At 34.2% G+C, this 16,705-nt stretch overlaps 1 pseudogene; it reads right to left on the bottom strand.

The window, feature by feature from the left end:
- Positions 1 to 2,287: 2,287 nt before the first annotated feature.
- LOC117240673 lies at positions 2,288 to 15,883 on the bottom strand (annotated as a pseudogene).
- Between the last annotated feature and the right edge of the window lie 822 nt (positions 15,884 to 16,705).

The raw sequence follows: 16,705 nt of genomic DNA, 5'->3' as shown, positions 1-16,705 counted from the left end.
TATACATTTATGCACGGGAAATTCTAATACATTGCCTGTAAGGACAGTAACCGAATGGCACTCAGTCATTCTATTAAATGACAAAAATTTCTTTTACTCTGTGTTTAGGCTATGGTAATACGCAGAAAGTCGAGTTGAGTTCTCTTTTAGAATCAGAGGGTTTGCAAAGTCAAATAGCACAACAAAAGAAAGCTTTGGAAGAGAAATTCAATGAAGAGAACGATGAGACTTGTGAGACTAATTTTTCTACAAATGTAAATTCGAAAAAATATAATGTAGAAAAAATGGGTTGTGACTCTGAAGAAGCAAATGCGTATAAACATCACTTCATACCGGGACCATCTTTCAATTCGATGACTGATATAATGCCACCTGCACCTCCTTTACCACCACAATTAATGGCCAAGTAAGTACAATTTAAAAATTCTAATGGAATGCTGAATACTTCTAATATTAATAAGTAATTTGGAATATGTTTAACATTTTATTTGGAAAAAAATACGAAATTTTAATAAAATGTACTAGATCACCAGATAATGATACAGACGCACTTTCAAGTATGTTGATGTCATGGTATATTAGTGGTTATATGGTATATTACACAGGTAATTATTTCATATAAGTATTTTATTGTATATTAAATTTTCAATGGACTATGTTATTTCTTTTGTAGGTTATTATCATGGTTTGAAACGAGCAAGAAACAATCAAGAGAACAGGAAGAACTGTTGATTATATCAATTTTTTCAATAACAATATAACAATAATATAAGATATAATAAAATATAAAACTCATTGTCTTTATTTACTTCAATTATTTGAAATAAAGAACAGCTTTATTTTCATATAAGACTTTAAGACTTTTTTAAAAATAATTACTAAGATAAGAAAACATAAAAAACATATTTTTGATAAAATACACTCACATATATATGTCGGGTTATCATTAGGATTTAAGGCGCGTAATGATCCTTCGTTTGGATTAGCCATTGTTTTACGAAACAGAGAATATATTTACGCGAATAAACAAGATTTTACAAAATATTATGAATAATGAGTTTAATAAATAATAAGATTAACAAACGATAAGTTTAACTAATAATTAGATTAAAGATTAATAAGTTTAACGAACAATAAGAGGAACGAATAATTAGCCATTGTTTTACGAAACAGAGATTATATTTACGCGAATATACAAGATTTTGCAAAATATTATGAATATTGAGTTTAATGAATGATAAGATTAACAAATGATAAGTTTAACTAATGATTAGATTAAAGAATAATAAGTTTAACGAATAATAAGAATAACGAATAATATGTTTTACGAATAATAAATTTAACGAATAATGAATTTAATTAACGCTATTAACAATGTTCCTGGGTTCAAACGAATCCACGGTCAACGGGATAACTTTTTACTATGCGTAGAATAATTTTAAACACAAAAAAATACGATTGCTAAGACACTCGGTAAAGTGCTCGATGTATCACTTTCCAAGGCGATCACACGAATGAATATCTGATGAAAATCTTTTTCGCTATACGACTGCATTTGTTTGTTATATGCTCGCTGGAAACATCGAGAAGGTTCCAATCGTTGTTGCTAGGCAATTTCTGTCAAAAGTTTGTTGTATACTCTTTGGAAACATCGAGAAAAATTCAAACGCCGTTGCTAGGCAGTTTCTGTCTGGAGATTGATTCCTAATACAACGTGTATCCCATTATATCGACATCTCTAAAGTACAATTCTATGTGATTTCTAGGGAGAACAATACAACCGATCCACACCTTCGTCAGGCAAAACGTTTATCCCGTGACCGTGGCTACGTTCGGCGACCAGTTGTCATCTCGAACCCACTTTCGCTTTCACAAATATCAAACAATTACAAATGACAATTGCTTAATTACAGTTATGATAAAATCTAGGCTAAAGCATTAGAAGGCTTCCTCAAAATTGCAAAGGGAAGGCTTCGGTTTTCCTTTCATCTCCGACATATATAATACAAGGATATAATACAACCGAACATTTTAAACTTAGCCTACAGCGCGTGCGCGCACACACGCGCACACACATGACACACATGACACACATGCGCGCACACACATGCGCGCACACACATGCGCGCACACACATGCGCGCACACACATGCGCGCATACACACATGCACACACATGCGAATGATTTCTCGAACGATAATGCATTTATTTATATTTTTCAATATCTGTCCTTACGATTGCGTATTTATTTGTTCCACGTATCATATTTATCTATTTGCATAACTGTAGGTGACATTTTTTTTAACAATTTTGCTAATATTTCATAACTTTTTAATTCATATTTCAAAGTGGTAACAGGTGTTTCTTTCTTTTCGAGTCTCCTCCATATCGGGCTTATTTCTAGTAGCCACGCTTGCTTACAAAGCAATTTTATATCTGCACAAGAATATCTTTCAGTACATTTTACTATGTGGTTTACAATATCTGTATTTTCTAATAAGTGGTTGCTAACGTATAATTTGAATATACCAAGTCGAGCAACTTCATTGGGTTATGATACGTATATTTGCTTTTCGAGACGCCTGAGTAAAGCTGCATCAATGCCCCTAATAACATATTTACAATAAATATTATCGTTCTATTATACTAATAATAATGAAGGAATACTTCAAACACCACAATAACATATTTGGAATTTGGAGAAATATTACGATATTTTCTACTTAGAAAACATTGAAATAACGTGATATACGTACCAAGGGGAATTAGTTGTAGCCAAAAGAACTACATTAGAATTCTCATTAGACACTAATCCATCCAATCTAGAAAGAAGTTCTGATCTGAATCTCTTTGCAGGTTCAGACAATATACAGTCTCCTTTATTTGTGGCGATCCAGTCAATCTCGTCGATAAAAATAATTGTAGGCGAATGACTATAGGCAAGTTCAAATAAAACCTGTTCAGTTTAACAAATGTATTATTCATTAAATATTATATTCGAAATTCCTTAAATTCATTGCCTCATCACGAATATGATATCATTTCGTTTTCCAAACAACTATTCTATCTATATATAAATGACGAAAAATAAAATCAAATCTTTTTATACCTAGAATCTCTCCTTCATAGACAAAGGAACAAAGAGACTTACATAGACAAAGCAATTTACACGTATATACTTCTCGGAATCGCCTCTCCATTTGCTGACCAATGAGCTGGCAGTTATGTTAAAAAAGGTGCAATGGCATTCTGTCGCGACTGCCTTCGCTAACTTCGTTTTCCCTGTTTTGTATATTTCTTGTAAACATGTACAGAAATGAAAAGAATACGAGTATCTTACCTGTACCAGGTGGGCCGTACAGCAAAATACCTTTCCAGGGGGAAAACGGGCCATCAAAAAAGATAGGATACTTAAGGGGATACACAACGGCCTCCTTAACAGCGGTTTTACATTCCTCTAGGCCTATAACGTCATCCCAATATACATTTAATTTGTTTACTATGATCTCCTGTGACGATACAAAGATAAAATGGCGTCTTCTCTATATTAAGTAAGTGTTACGTAATTTGATATTTGAAGCGTTACTGAAATCACGTCATCGTCGATATACGTTGGACGGTTTATCGACGGGAATTTTATCGTTTAAAAGCTTTACGATATGTATATTAATCGAAAATAACGCATGAGATGTCCTCAGCCTCGTAATTCCGGATTATCTGAATAAAGCTTTTCAATGCATTTCAATATCTTCGATTGCATGGATTGTTCCATTGGGACGTTAAATAGCTCTTCTGATGAACGTCCATCACTCTCATTGGGGAATATTGACGTCACTGTCATTGCGAGATTAATATGATTCGTATTGTCATCAGTTATCTTCTGCTGTAGATTCGTCTCTTTCACAGGCTCACTTCTCGCTTGTTTACTAACAGATTTGGCTTTTGTCTCAATACTTCTACAAACACTGGATCATATTGTAATACGAATACGTTGATACGTTGAATACGTTGAATACCGTTTAATATCGTTAAATAATTTAAATTCTTACGTTTTGCTTGCATTTGTCACTTCCCTCGTCATTTCCCTTCCAGTTATTTTCTTACACAATATGGGATATTTTTGAAATTTCATCTTGTAATAATTTTCATACTCTGCAACGATAATTTCCAAATCGATGTTGTCGCAAACCCGATGTTCGGGAGATAGACGAGCTTCCCGGAATAATACATCGCTAACGTCTATATACATAAAAAAATGTAGGTTTTAATTAATTATAGTTTTTAACTAATTAAAAATATTTTTCGCAATGACTGAACACTATAAGATAACCATCAAACAACTGTTTTATCTCTAGGTAAGACAGGCAAAAGAATGTATTTACTATATAAATCCTCGAAGATAATTTCTTGTCTTCTGCTTTTTAATTTTCAATTTTTAGATGGATAAGAATAATTTGAATTTATACTTCATATATTTGTTTATAACTAGTTAATCTACATAATCGATGGAGTTATTCTTAACTACTGAATTACCGATGTCGAATTTTCAAATTTGGTTTCGCCTTCTCTCTCCATGATGTCCACTGATTTCTATTTCGATTGGTCACTGACACTATTCAAAAGAATTGGAACTAGGAATATATTTTAATTATAATATACTCACCCATTGTGTTCCAAATAATCACATACAAGGTATAATATGTTCCGATGACGTTCCGAAATACGACTCTCCTCCTAATATAATTATTTTTTCATTACAATAATATAAGGTTTTTCATGTAATTTTTTGTTACATTTGCGAATTCAACGAGTTACACATGATTTTTCATGAAACACGAACGTTAAAAATATTTGATACAGTCTAATTATAAAAATTGTTAGAAGCAAAAGTCATAGATACTATGTGCGAGTATCGCATGAAACGAACAGCTATTAAGAGAACTGCAGCAATATTACAAATCAAATAACAAAACACACTCGTCTGTGACGTGGAAATTCTAAATTCTAAAATCTAAAATCTAAAATCTAAAATCTAAAATCTAGAATATTCCTTACCTTTTTTCGCAGATTATAAAATATCTTATTCATACTACCTTGCATCGATAAATCACCGTTCATAGTGACACTTTCAAATCGCCTATCGTTTCTCAATGGATACGAGAATTTCCGTTTATTACTTTAAAAACAACCCGTCCATTGCGTTTCTCTTAAAAAATTCTTTCAACTCTGTTGAAAACCGAGCATCAAACAAGAGACAAACGATTTGTTGTCATGGAAATGTTTGGTTCACACATAAGCAACGCACAAATATAATGATAGAATAGCTGAGTGTGTGTACTGTATAGTAAGATGGATGCAACATGGAAATAGAAAGAGAACACCATGTATAGATACTTCCTGTCCTTGTTTAATCAGGCATGCACACTAGTGGACACTGACGCTGCTCGTATACCGCTGTTACATATTTCCTGTACAAGTGCGCGTCATTAGACAAGGACGGAACATCCTCTCTCTACTTCTCTATCGCGTTTTTAGTTCGCTCACGCGCTCTGTACTTATATCTATTACATTTCCACCATAAGCAGCGGCCGTGCAGTGACTTACAAAAGTTCCGAACGGTTCCATCCTGGGCGGACGGTTAATTGCGTTCGGTACTTCGAGGCAGGAAGGTGAGTACAGAATCGCTCCTCTTAGTACTCTTATTAGAAGTGTTATCATCGAATATAAGTTTTTTCAATAAATTCTTATCGTTTTACAATCTTTCTAGAATACAATGACGTCAGCAATCGATCATTTTCGCGAATTTATTGTAAATTAATTGGGGGAATATCTGGAGTTCTTTATCGGTTTCGACTGTAAAATCAGCAACTATTCGAATTTTTCATTCATAATTGTGACATTTTCGACTCTTCCGTTGCCAAGACCCTCTTGAGAGATTTTTGGCACGTTCCATCACCCTTGTTAAACGAGTGCACATTGGTGGATATATTGATTTTAAAAACCAATACGTGTACGAGATTTATTATCTCACTGGGACAAAGAAATCCGTTTTATTCGCGAATTTTCCGTGTTTCTTCTTAATTTTCGTGAGTGTCTGGCGCGGAGCATTATTTGAATGAACTTTTCATCGTTCAGATTATATTTCGTTTAAAAAGATTGAAATTGATGTCGAGAAGAAATGAAACAAGGTGCTCGGGCATTCTTTCGTTTCCCGGGGAAAGAGAAATATGAAAAAAACGGTCGTTCTTCCTTCTGCCATTTTCGTCCATTACCAAAATGGCATGACCCAAGTGTCCCGGGCCCCGAATCAATCAAGCGAATTTTGAATAATTTTTGAATAATATCCAGTTAATAATTTGTGAAACAAATTAATTTCATTTTATTGTTGGAAACAAATTAGTTGGATTTTTCTTTCTTTAGCAGTTTTTGCCAGAGTTGACCTGACGTGCTACTTCAGTTTCCATCTTCGCTTCTCGAAACTTCCAACGTCCTTGGTGTTGGAGTCTCCTTGCCCAGGTGAGTACATAGCTTCTAGATACTGGTCGCTGTTCATCCTTACGAGCCTCTCGAGCTTTAGTTGTCAATTGTTATCGTTAAAGGAAGAGAAGCTCGCGACAGATGTTATCGAACAAATCGTTTATTCTCGAAAAGTTCGAACTTGTTCGTTGCGTTTGAATATATATGGACGGACGCCATTTTTCATGACATCATCATGATTTGTCATGTCGTGAGTATAGCTTCTGACTACCATATGTTTGTGATTTATGTGAAATTTGACCACTATACCGTGATAGAATAATATTTCCAATGAATTATAAATATTGTGAATTATAAATATTTGTTACAAATTATATCGTACTTGAGATGAAAATGAACCATATATCTGCTTATGGAATATGAGGTAGTAAATCATTCGAAACATAATAACGATTAATTAAGCACATATACAATAACGTTTACGAATGAATATTGCGAATTATTGTATGGCTTTAATGCGGTATTTAATGTTTTGATTGCGGTCTTTGAAATGGTATCATAGGTGCTGATATAATATCGCGCGAAAAAGGAAAGACCAGTGGTTAATATTGCAGGTGCACCAGTGCGTTGCGCTCGTCGAGGGTGGTTTTGACGCTGGTGCCGAGGAAAGGCGCAGAACGTGTTCGATCGACCCGCGAACGTAGCCTGTGCTCATACTGCGACAGAGTTCGTTTCAGTTAGGCTCAGTCGCTGTTTGTCCGTCGACAGCGTATAGTCGCGTCGGCCTACGATTCCTTTTTTCTTCTTGTTTCTTGCGAACTCTCTCGCAACAGCCGTTTTATACGTACGCCGCCAGTATATCGCGTGATCATCGTTCCCGTTGCTTCACTTACCCTCTCACGTCCTTCGAAGAAGACCTCCCTTTGGTTTTTCCTTGTTTGGAGGGAATTCATCGCTCGGACACATGGACTGCGAAGTACGAGGGTATTCCAATTTTTTAATATATAAATTTAGTTTCCTCTATGGTGTTAGAGAACATAATGCGAGCATTTTATGATATAACGAATATATTCGTATATATTTTAGTTTATTCATTCGTCAAATTTCCCTAGTAGGCCGGCCTGCAGCTCACATGCAGCACTTAGTAAAAATTTGTTTTGTTAGAGGTTGGCCATTCTTCTTGCTATAAAAATATCGTGAAGTCATATCATATGATAAAGCACCTTCTGAAAGCTAGATGCTCGATAACGAGCCTAATGATTCTCGGTAGTTTGTAATGTCAAGCTTTGAATTGGCGAGATCGCTCTGCTGTCAAACCGCCGTCCAGCGGCGACCACATTCTTTAACCACGTTCAAGGGGTATATCACGCTACAGAAACCATCAAAGGGTTTGCAAGTTAGTTGCCTTTTAGAAGTGGGGCAGTTGGTTGTTACATGTCATCCGTAGTTGCTGGCTGTTCTCTTTAGTCGCCATACATCATAGTGACGACGGTTATAGTCGCCAGTTGTCCTTGCTAATGGTTGCTTGTTGTCGCTAGTTAGTTCTCGTTATCGTTATATATTCCATCAATCACGCGAAATTTAACGTATGGGATTTTATTCTTCTTTATTCTTTCTGTAGGGAGATTTTTTAAGACGAGGAAAATATAGAATATTTCAAGACGACGGTAAGGTTTGAATTTAAGTAACTATTTTATGATACAACAAAGTGGAAAAACGATTTAATTTTATAAAGTTTAAGGTAATTTTTTAAAAAACTTCGAATTTAAAAGATTCAAATAGATATCTTAAACGTAATTAAACCCTCCATATCGTAAGAAATTAAATGAAATTGCGCAAGAAAGTTAATACATTTAATGTATTATTTTAAACATTTGTTTAAAAACATTTATTTAAAATTTAAGTGTAGGCGTTGACGCGCGCGCGCCATTCGAATCATTTGTCAGTTCGTTACATCTGCGGTAAAAGTTGTAACTACGAAGAAGCTTAACACATGGTGCGTCTCAAGACGACAGTAAAAAGTATTAAGAGATTTTTCGAGATTTTTTCTTTTAAGTTTCCAAGTACTTTTTCTATTTAACTTCTTTTTTTTGCATTTTCTCACAATATTCGATAAATAGAGACGAAATATGACAGTTCTTAGTTCGGGGATTTATTGGTTCGAAAGTTACTTCAAAAGTGTTTCTGGAGTTGTGCGGTTAATACTTTTAAACTACTGAGTACGACTTATTCCGTATGGCTGGACAAATCTTTGTTGATACTGTAAGCGTAACTGGTCCGGATATTGTCTTGTGGAGATAGAAAAATACACGAAGTATTGATTGAACTACATATTTTTTTAATTCTTTTTTAATTCTTTTAGTTCTTCATATATTGATAATAGAACGATATTCCGCTACTTTGAGCACAATATAGTAATGTTTAAATAAATAATAAAATTTACGCATTTCGTCTTCATGCGTCGATAAGAAAATGCAGAAAAAGTTAAAGAAAGATGATGCGCAGACGCGAAGTTTAGTCAGCAATAATATTTAAAACCTCTAAAATATATTGTACACATTTATTTGCAAATAAGCTCAATGAAATTAAACTGTAACTGTGTTTCCAATAATGTCTTCGATGTATTGCTCGCCATTATGTCGGATTAATAACTCTAAGTGATCGACCTTAATCACTAAATGGCTGCCGTGATTCAGTGGTATAGCTTTACATATGACGGACATCGCAGGCGCTTATAAGACGTCTATTGTGAAACGTTTCCAATAGCACCGTTTATGTGATGGTAAAATCTGAATATATATATATCGTTGAAATATATATCGCTTATCACTTGAGTCTGACACGATCGTTTTTAAATAGAATCACAATTTTTTATTCTTTACAAAATCAGTCTATAAAGATTATGTGCAAATAAGATAGATAAATAGATAAATGGTTGTACAAACTTATAAAACAGATATTACAAGTATATCTAAATAAATGATATATTTATAAATTGTAATATTTGATTTAAAGTTTAAATAAATAAAAGAGATACTCGTGACTTACAATAAACGTATTTTTTTTTCAATTTTTAAACAAAGCAAAAGTGGATAACAATTTTTCAAAATGTAAAAATCAACACAATGGTTGGTTTCTTTAATTAATCAATAACGTTTAAAGTTAATTAATGTCCAGAGTGGTTTGTACATTTTGTATTTCGCCGTATTTCAACGTTCGATGTGTAAATAGAACTTGATGCCTGAAATATCGAAAAAATAATTAAATCCGATCGTTCCGTCGAATTTGCAAATTGTATACTCGTGTAAAATCGAGTGCGCTTGTGTATGCTGATACGAAAAGTGGTAGTATATTTTTCTTTTTTCGATTATCGTTATCACTTTTTGTGTGGAAAAATTAATTCCGTGAAATGGAAGTGCAATCAATACGGCTTATCACGAAATAATAGCACAGCGACGGTACATATTGGTATTGACGTCAGCTTCACAAAATTTCTCGAGTATCGCGGTCGACTATTTGGGTTAAGAATTCATTTTCAAGGTCCTACAAGCACGAGTATCTTATGGATATGAAATTTTCAGTGTACATTTTAATAACCATATTTCATATTGCATGCTGCGGTCCAAGAAAAATTCGCAGTTAATATTCTGCTAATCCCTGCTGCTTTTAAAGACCATAAGTAAGGTCCGTAAGGTCGTCCGTAAGGTTTAAAAGATTTCGAGTAGATTTGTATTACGTATTTTATCTTCTAATTTTTAAAGAGAGGGTCGTGTTTAATTAATTGAAAATGACGAAACTGTAATGGGACATTATTATCAAATATTAAACGTGGTTCCATTGGATACTTTTATGGTCTTTGCGAGATATATATGCATTATACGTTGCTATTAGCAACGCGTAGCGATGAACGATGGAGAGCAGTACCTTCGTTATCTCGTCTCGGTTGTGTACATATCAGTAATGCACAGTACTCGTACTAAATATCTTACAAATTCCATACAGATTTTCAGATTAGTTTCGAATAATACCAACACGACCATGATAGTCACAGTACAGTATTAAATAGTGCATAATACACTCCTAAAATGTTTCTACAAATATATTTGTCCGAATATTTTTGTCAGCTACTATATCCTAACCACGATTTATTAAACAATATATAGATTTAAAAAAGAATATATAACGACATTACTTGTTTAGGCTAGATTGGTTTAACTTGTATAGTTTTAATAACTGTGTAAGATCAAACAAGAACTTATCGTTAGTTTGGCGAGATTTGATTACACGAAGCAACATAATTGCTTTGAAACTCAGGACAGAAAACAATGTCAACCGGTAGACGCGTTTGTCTGGTGAACGTGTAACGCGTGAATAATAGATAGCGACAATCACGCGAACGCTAGTTACAGCTGACTTGGCTTACATTGTAGCATTCAAACTAGAGTATACGAGCCGTAAGCGCTATTGAAAGTTCAAAGGCCGACTAGTGAGCTTCATCCTATCTCATTTTTTAATCAGGCGATGGATCGACGAATCGTATTGATTTCGAGGATTATTATAGTTCTGTGGCAATTTTAAAGCGTGGTTTGTCTAATCTTGTCTCGTTAGCTACAGACTCTTTGGCGAGCAGCCTGAAACTTGATCCAGTTTCGAGAAAATGAAAAATTCGTTTCTTCTCTTTGCTTCCCTGTTCCCTCTTTCCTCCTTTTTCCCTTTTTACATCGCGTTAAGACCCGTTAAATAATATTGACTGCCGTGGACGCTGGCTGAGAAGTGCACTTTATAACTAGCTTTAAAATCACTGACGTCGATGAGGACAAAGGTAAGTTAGAGGGTCATTTATCTGAGCTGGTGTTATTCGACCTGAACTCTGCAGCTTTTCAGAGCTTCTTTCGTTTTTCTTTTAAGAGCAGAGATGTTAACTGGTCTTTTGTTACGTGTAAGAAGTATGTACTAAAGCTTATTTAGCACCAATTGGTTGCTCAAAGTCGAGATATACATACCTATATTATATTAATACGTTACAGAAGATGACGCGTTAGTTAGCTTATGAGAATTTATAGTGTATCACAGATCACAAAAGCAGAATGACTACTTTTTCATAAACGATATATGTATATGAATTGAAAGTTTAACTATTACGCCACATACTTCTCTCGATAAACGTCGTCGAGTGCATATTGTTAAAGAATATTAGCCATTTGAATTAAATAGTTTCGAAGATACTAATGCTTCTGTGAAGTTTTTGCAGGCTGTTAATTTTTTATTGAGATACTACAAATTTTGAATAACTTCGATTAGAAATAAAAATCACATTACATTAACGCGTAGAATGTAACGTAATGTAAGATTGTAACGTAACGTAGATAATGTAAATATAAATTATATTACAAGGAAATAATACGGGTAAGTAATGTGAAACATTCTGGTTAAAATTGCATCCTTTGAAGGCTAGGACACACAGTACTTACGAAGTAGATTAAGTACCAAATGGGGTACTTAAGAAAATTCATGTTGTCATTGTTTAATAAACATCTTCAGCTAATAGCTTTCTGCAAAAGCTGGTTTAAGTTATGCTAGCTTATTCCTTATTAATTGCAATTATATTGTTCGTATCTCCTAGAGGATTAACAATCCATTTTTATAATGGATAATAAAAGTAAATTCCTATTAGGTTGTCCCAAGTTTCTTTCGTTTTATAAAGAAATGACAGATGCACAACATATTTTGTTTTATGTTATTCTATATTATTTTACATTAAATTGGAAAAAGGTGGATCACACGTAATTCAATAAAATAATATAAAACGAAAAATGTTGTACATCTATTACTATCTTATAAAACGAAAGAAACTTTTAAAACAACCGAATATTTCTCTACTACGACACTTTTACAGTGCTAAAATATTTGATAAAAGTGTTAAGAAATTCTAATATTGATTTAAGCGTATCGATTTATCTGCTCTTCATATTTAATCAAACAGAAATTGTTAATTATGATTTCCACTTAAAAGCGGATTGCATATTATGAGGATAAATTATCAAATTCATCTCTAATATAGAGATTAGAGAATCATTCATAGCCGCAATCCTGTTTACCGCTAACATTCCTGGTACTCAATAATTCATTAGGTGACTGCTTTAGCCGCACAGAATACACCTACAAATAATTAATCGCGATTAATATTCCATCGACTTTTGAAAATCCCTCATGTGATCTATTTCATGCGATGAGAATACGTATAAATTGAGATTGCGATCGACCATCCTCAGTCGGATAAATCGAGTGATTCAAATTATAACACAAAAAAAAGTTAAAACTAGTTACATTATCTTTTTCAATTTTTATGTATTATTTGGCGGAAGAAACTTTGGTAATTGGTAAGTAAAGTTCACCTCCTTAATGTTAATGATTTTAATATTGTTATTAAGCTCAAAGTTCTAAGGAATTTTCTATATATATATATATATACATATACATAACTGTGTGCGTATATGTATAATATACGTATAACAACCAAAGTTCAGCTCTCAAGTGTACGCAAAACTTTTATGTTCATTTTACGCTATACCAGTATGTTTCATGAATTTGTTTGCTAACAGTATCGAAACAAATAACAAGCAGAGGACGAGCTATTCATGAATTGTTTTGCCAGCGTGTACGCTCCCAATATTTTCTATTTGAGAAAACATACTTGCTGCTATTGCAACTACAAATATTTTTACAGTCGACGCTTTTGCCGTGAATCATTGGCTAACATGTAAAATCGAGAAAAAACATGGTTTATTGTGATGGAAATGTGGAAAACCGCAAAACCGATATAGAAGGGAAAATAAAGGAAAGGAAGATAGATAAGTAGAAGCTTGGGGTCAAGTTTAATTCACTGAAACCGAGCTGCTTGTATCATCACAAAACAAAATTGCCAGTACGTCATTTCCGTACTCTCGTCCTCGCGAAAATGGTTTCGCTTGTTAAGGAAAAACGAAGAGACAGGGAAGAGAGGAAAAAGCAGACGGAGAGCGCTTTTAAAAAGCTGGCGAACCGTGTGTTACCACAACGAGACACGCGATGCTATTTGTCGCTTTAAATTGTGCCGCAACTCGTTTTTGAGATCTTTGCCAGGGGCGCGTTAAAGCATACTGAAAATATATTTCTGGCTTTTCTGGGGTTTAACTGAAATATGACAAATAACGTTGTAAAACATATGTACTTATGACTTACAGAGTAATTGAGTGTACAAAATATATAGTATACAAAATAGCCAGCGATTTAGGGCTTTAAAAGATCAAAAGGAAAGAAAAGAAAAGAAGAAAGATAATATGTTGTGGCAGTCTAAGTCGATCTAAGAAAATAGATAAAGGGAGGGAGGGGCAAAGCTAGTTAATCTGGAAAGAATCCAAGCGTCAATTTCAAGCATTTACAGAGAATCAAGCGGGCTGGTTAAAGTCGTGAGTTGAGCAATTATCCCGCGTTAGGTTCAATCAGGTTAGTCCCACGCGAAATTGATCCAACCATGCGAAAACGAGTGTATTCTGATTTCTGTCGCAGATACTTCTGGCTAGTGCAGTACCTACACGGTGGTTGTTGAAATAGCCGCTTCTCATCTATTTTCCGCAGCACGGACATCATCCTTTGATCCCTTACGACTAACGAAGTTTTCGAAGATGTACGGCAGTTTGAGATTCTACTTGAAAATGATCATGACTGCGGTGTGTGTGCCGTCTGCACTTCTTTTTGTCCTTCCGTTAAAAACTGGTAAGTTGATAATGATTAATTATGCCATCGAAACCATATATAATGGCTACAAAAATGCCGCTAATATAATATTCCTTCTTTCTTGTATCTTCTTTCTTGTATATATATATATATATAATAATTCTATATTGAAAAAAATATGAAATTATCATGATATATACATTGCTACATAAGTTATATATAAAATATGTATATTATACCCTTGCCTACTGACTGATATGAATTTCTTTCGGTCCCGAATGCGTTAAAAGAGAGCGCAAAGAAGTCGAAATTACTTATTGTAATTAGTAAAACGACCTGAGAGGCAGACAGATACAAGAAAGAAGGAATATTATATTAGCGGCATTTTTGTAGCCATTATATAGGGTTTCGATCGCATAATTAATCAGTATCAACTTACCAGTCTTTAACGGAAGGACAAAAAGAAGAGCAGACGGCACACAGACCGCAATCATGATCATTTTCAAGTAGAATCTCAAACTGCCGTACATCTTCGAAAACTTCGTTAGTCGTAAGGGATCAAAGGATGATGTCCGTGCTGCGGAAAATAGATGAGAAGCGGCTATTTCAACAACCACCGTGTAGGTACTGCACTAGCCAGAAGTATCTGCGACAGAAATCAGAATACACTCGTTTTCGCATGGTTGGATCAATTTCGCGTGGGACTAACCTGATTGAACCTAACGCGGGATAATTGCTCAACTCACGACTTTAACCAGCCCGCTTGATTCTCTGTAAATGCTTGAAATTGACGCTTTTCTTTCCAGATTAACTAGCTTTGCCCCTCCCTCCCTTTATCTTAGAGACTGCCACAACATATTATCTTTCTTCTTTTCTTTTCTTTTCTTTCCTTTTGATCTTTTAAAGCCCTAAATCGCTGGCTATTTTGTATACTATATATTTTGTACACTCAATTACTCTGTAAGTCATAAGTACATATGTTTTACAACGTTATTTGTCATATTTCATTAAACCCCAGAAAAGCCAGAAATATATTTTCAGCATATTTTAACGCGCCCCTGGCAAAGATCTCAAAAACGAGTTGCGACACAATTTAAAGCGACAAATAGCATCGCGGGTCTCGTTGTGGTAACACACGGTTCGCCAGTTTTTTTTTTTTTTTTGATATGGGTAACTGCCATATTCTCTTGAGTTTCCAAATCGTAAAGAATCTTTGCCCAGGGATTGGTCAACTGTGTATGTCCCCATGCGACGTAACTTGCTTAAGGAACACGAGCCGGTGATATGCAGGCAACGTATAATTGATTATCATTCGCTCTGAAACGCTGAAGTAATGACCAGTGCAGTGGTCCAGTGGTCATATTGAATGCCGCTGGATATATCAGCATTTGGCAACCTAACCCAGAGAAGCAGGAAATATGAAGCCACCGAATACCAATTAACTTCGTAGTTGCACGGTTCACATTCCATCATTTCTGAATATGCGAGGACAGTCCTCTTATTGTGCTTTTAATTCTTTTATTTGTTTCATTTTCAGCAAATATACTGGTTTTTTAAATTAAGCTTCTTTTTATACAGAGTTACAGATTATATTAATTTTATATAGAATATATTTAAGAAAGATATTTAATTTTTTGCTAGTTAAGTATTGATCGATTAAGTTACTGTACCTTTGTTCCGATAAATGCGTGCCATTTCCTCGAATCTAATATCATAGCAAATGCCAATACCTATTTTGCAGCCCTTCACATCGAACGTCGTTAGGGAGTTACCAGGACTGAGTGAATCACTCTCTCGAAAAGTAATCTTATTAGGAATGTCGATGTCGAATAGATGTACCTAATAACATAAAAATGTGGTCGCTAATTCTATTGCTGCAACTTTTGTAATTTAATATCAAAGTTACCAACTCCTAAACTTTAATTATTTTTTATTTAATAACTGACAGCGTTTTTATCACTTTCTTTTATTAAAAATCTTATCATTTAATAATGTTTAAAAAGGAGAAAAAATAAGTAGAATAATATTTTAAGTATGTGAAAAATTTATACAACACAAACACATTACAACAAAAATGGGCGTTTCCCGTATCATAACGTATTTTATAAACCGTAAATTATAGAATTGGTTATAGTATACGTATGTACATATGTATATTCCTAAATTATTCCTAGATAGAGTCACTTTCTTCGCCCCAATATTTTCAAATTCAAAGCCATAAAGGAATATATTACTTACCTTTCGGTGTTTTGCTATCAAAGTTCCATCGGGACCCCAAATAGTACAGGTATTGTACAATTTATCGCCCTCTATTTCAGGCATCGTACCACCAACTACATAGATGTTGTTTTCTTTAGCTGCGTTCGATGAAGCAACGCTCGTTTCACCATCAGGAATACTCTCGGCGTATTCTGGAAAGTACTCTGCATTGCAATATTTCAATTAATGAAAAATAACTGTCTTTTGTTCCAACCATAAATTAAATTGAAATGTTTGTCAGTTTTTTATTTTT

The sequence above is a fragment of the Bombus vosnesenskii genome, unplaced genomic scaffold (assembly GCF_011952255.1).
Source record: "Bombus vosnesenskii isolate JDL3184/JDL3185 unplaced genomic scaffold, Bvos_JDL3184-5_v1.1 scf7180000014834, whole genome shotgun sequence".
NCBI classification, from domain to species: domain Eukaryota; kingdom Metazoa; phylum Arthropoda; class Insecta; order Hymenoptera; family Apidae; genus Bombus; species Bombus vosnesenskii.
This window is presented reverse-complemented; position numbering and strand designations above follow the sequence as displayed.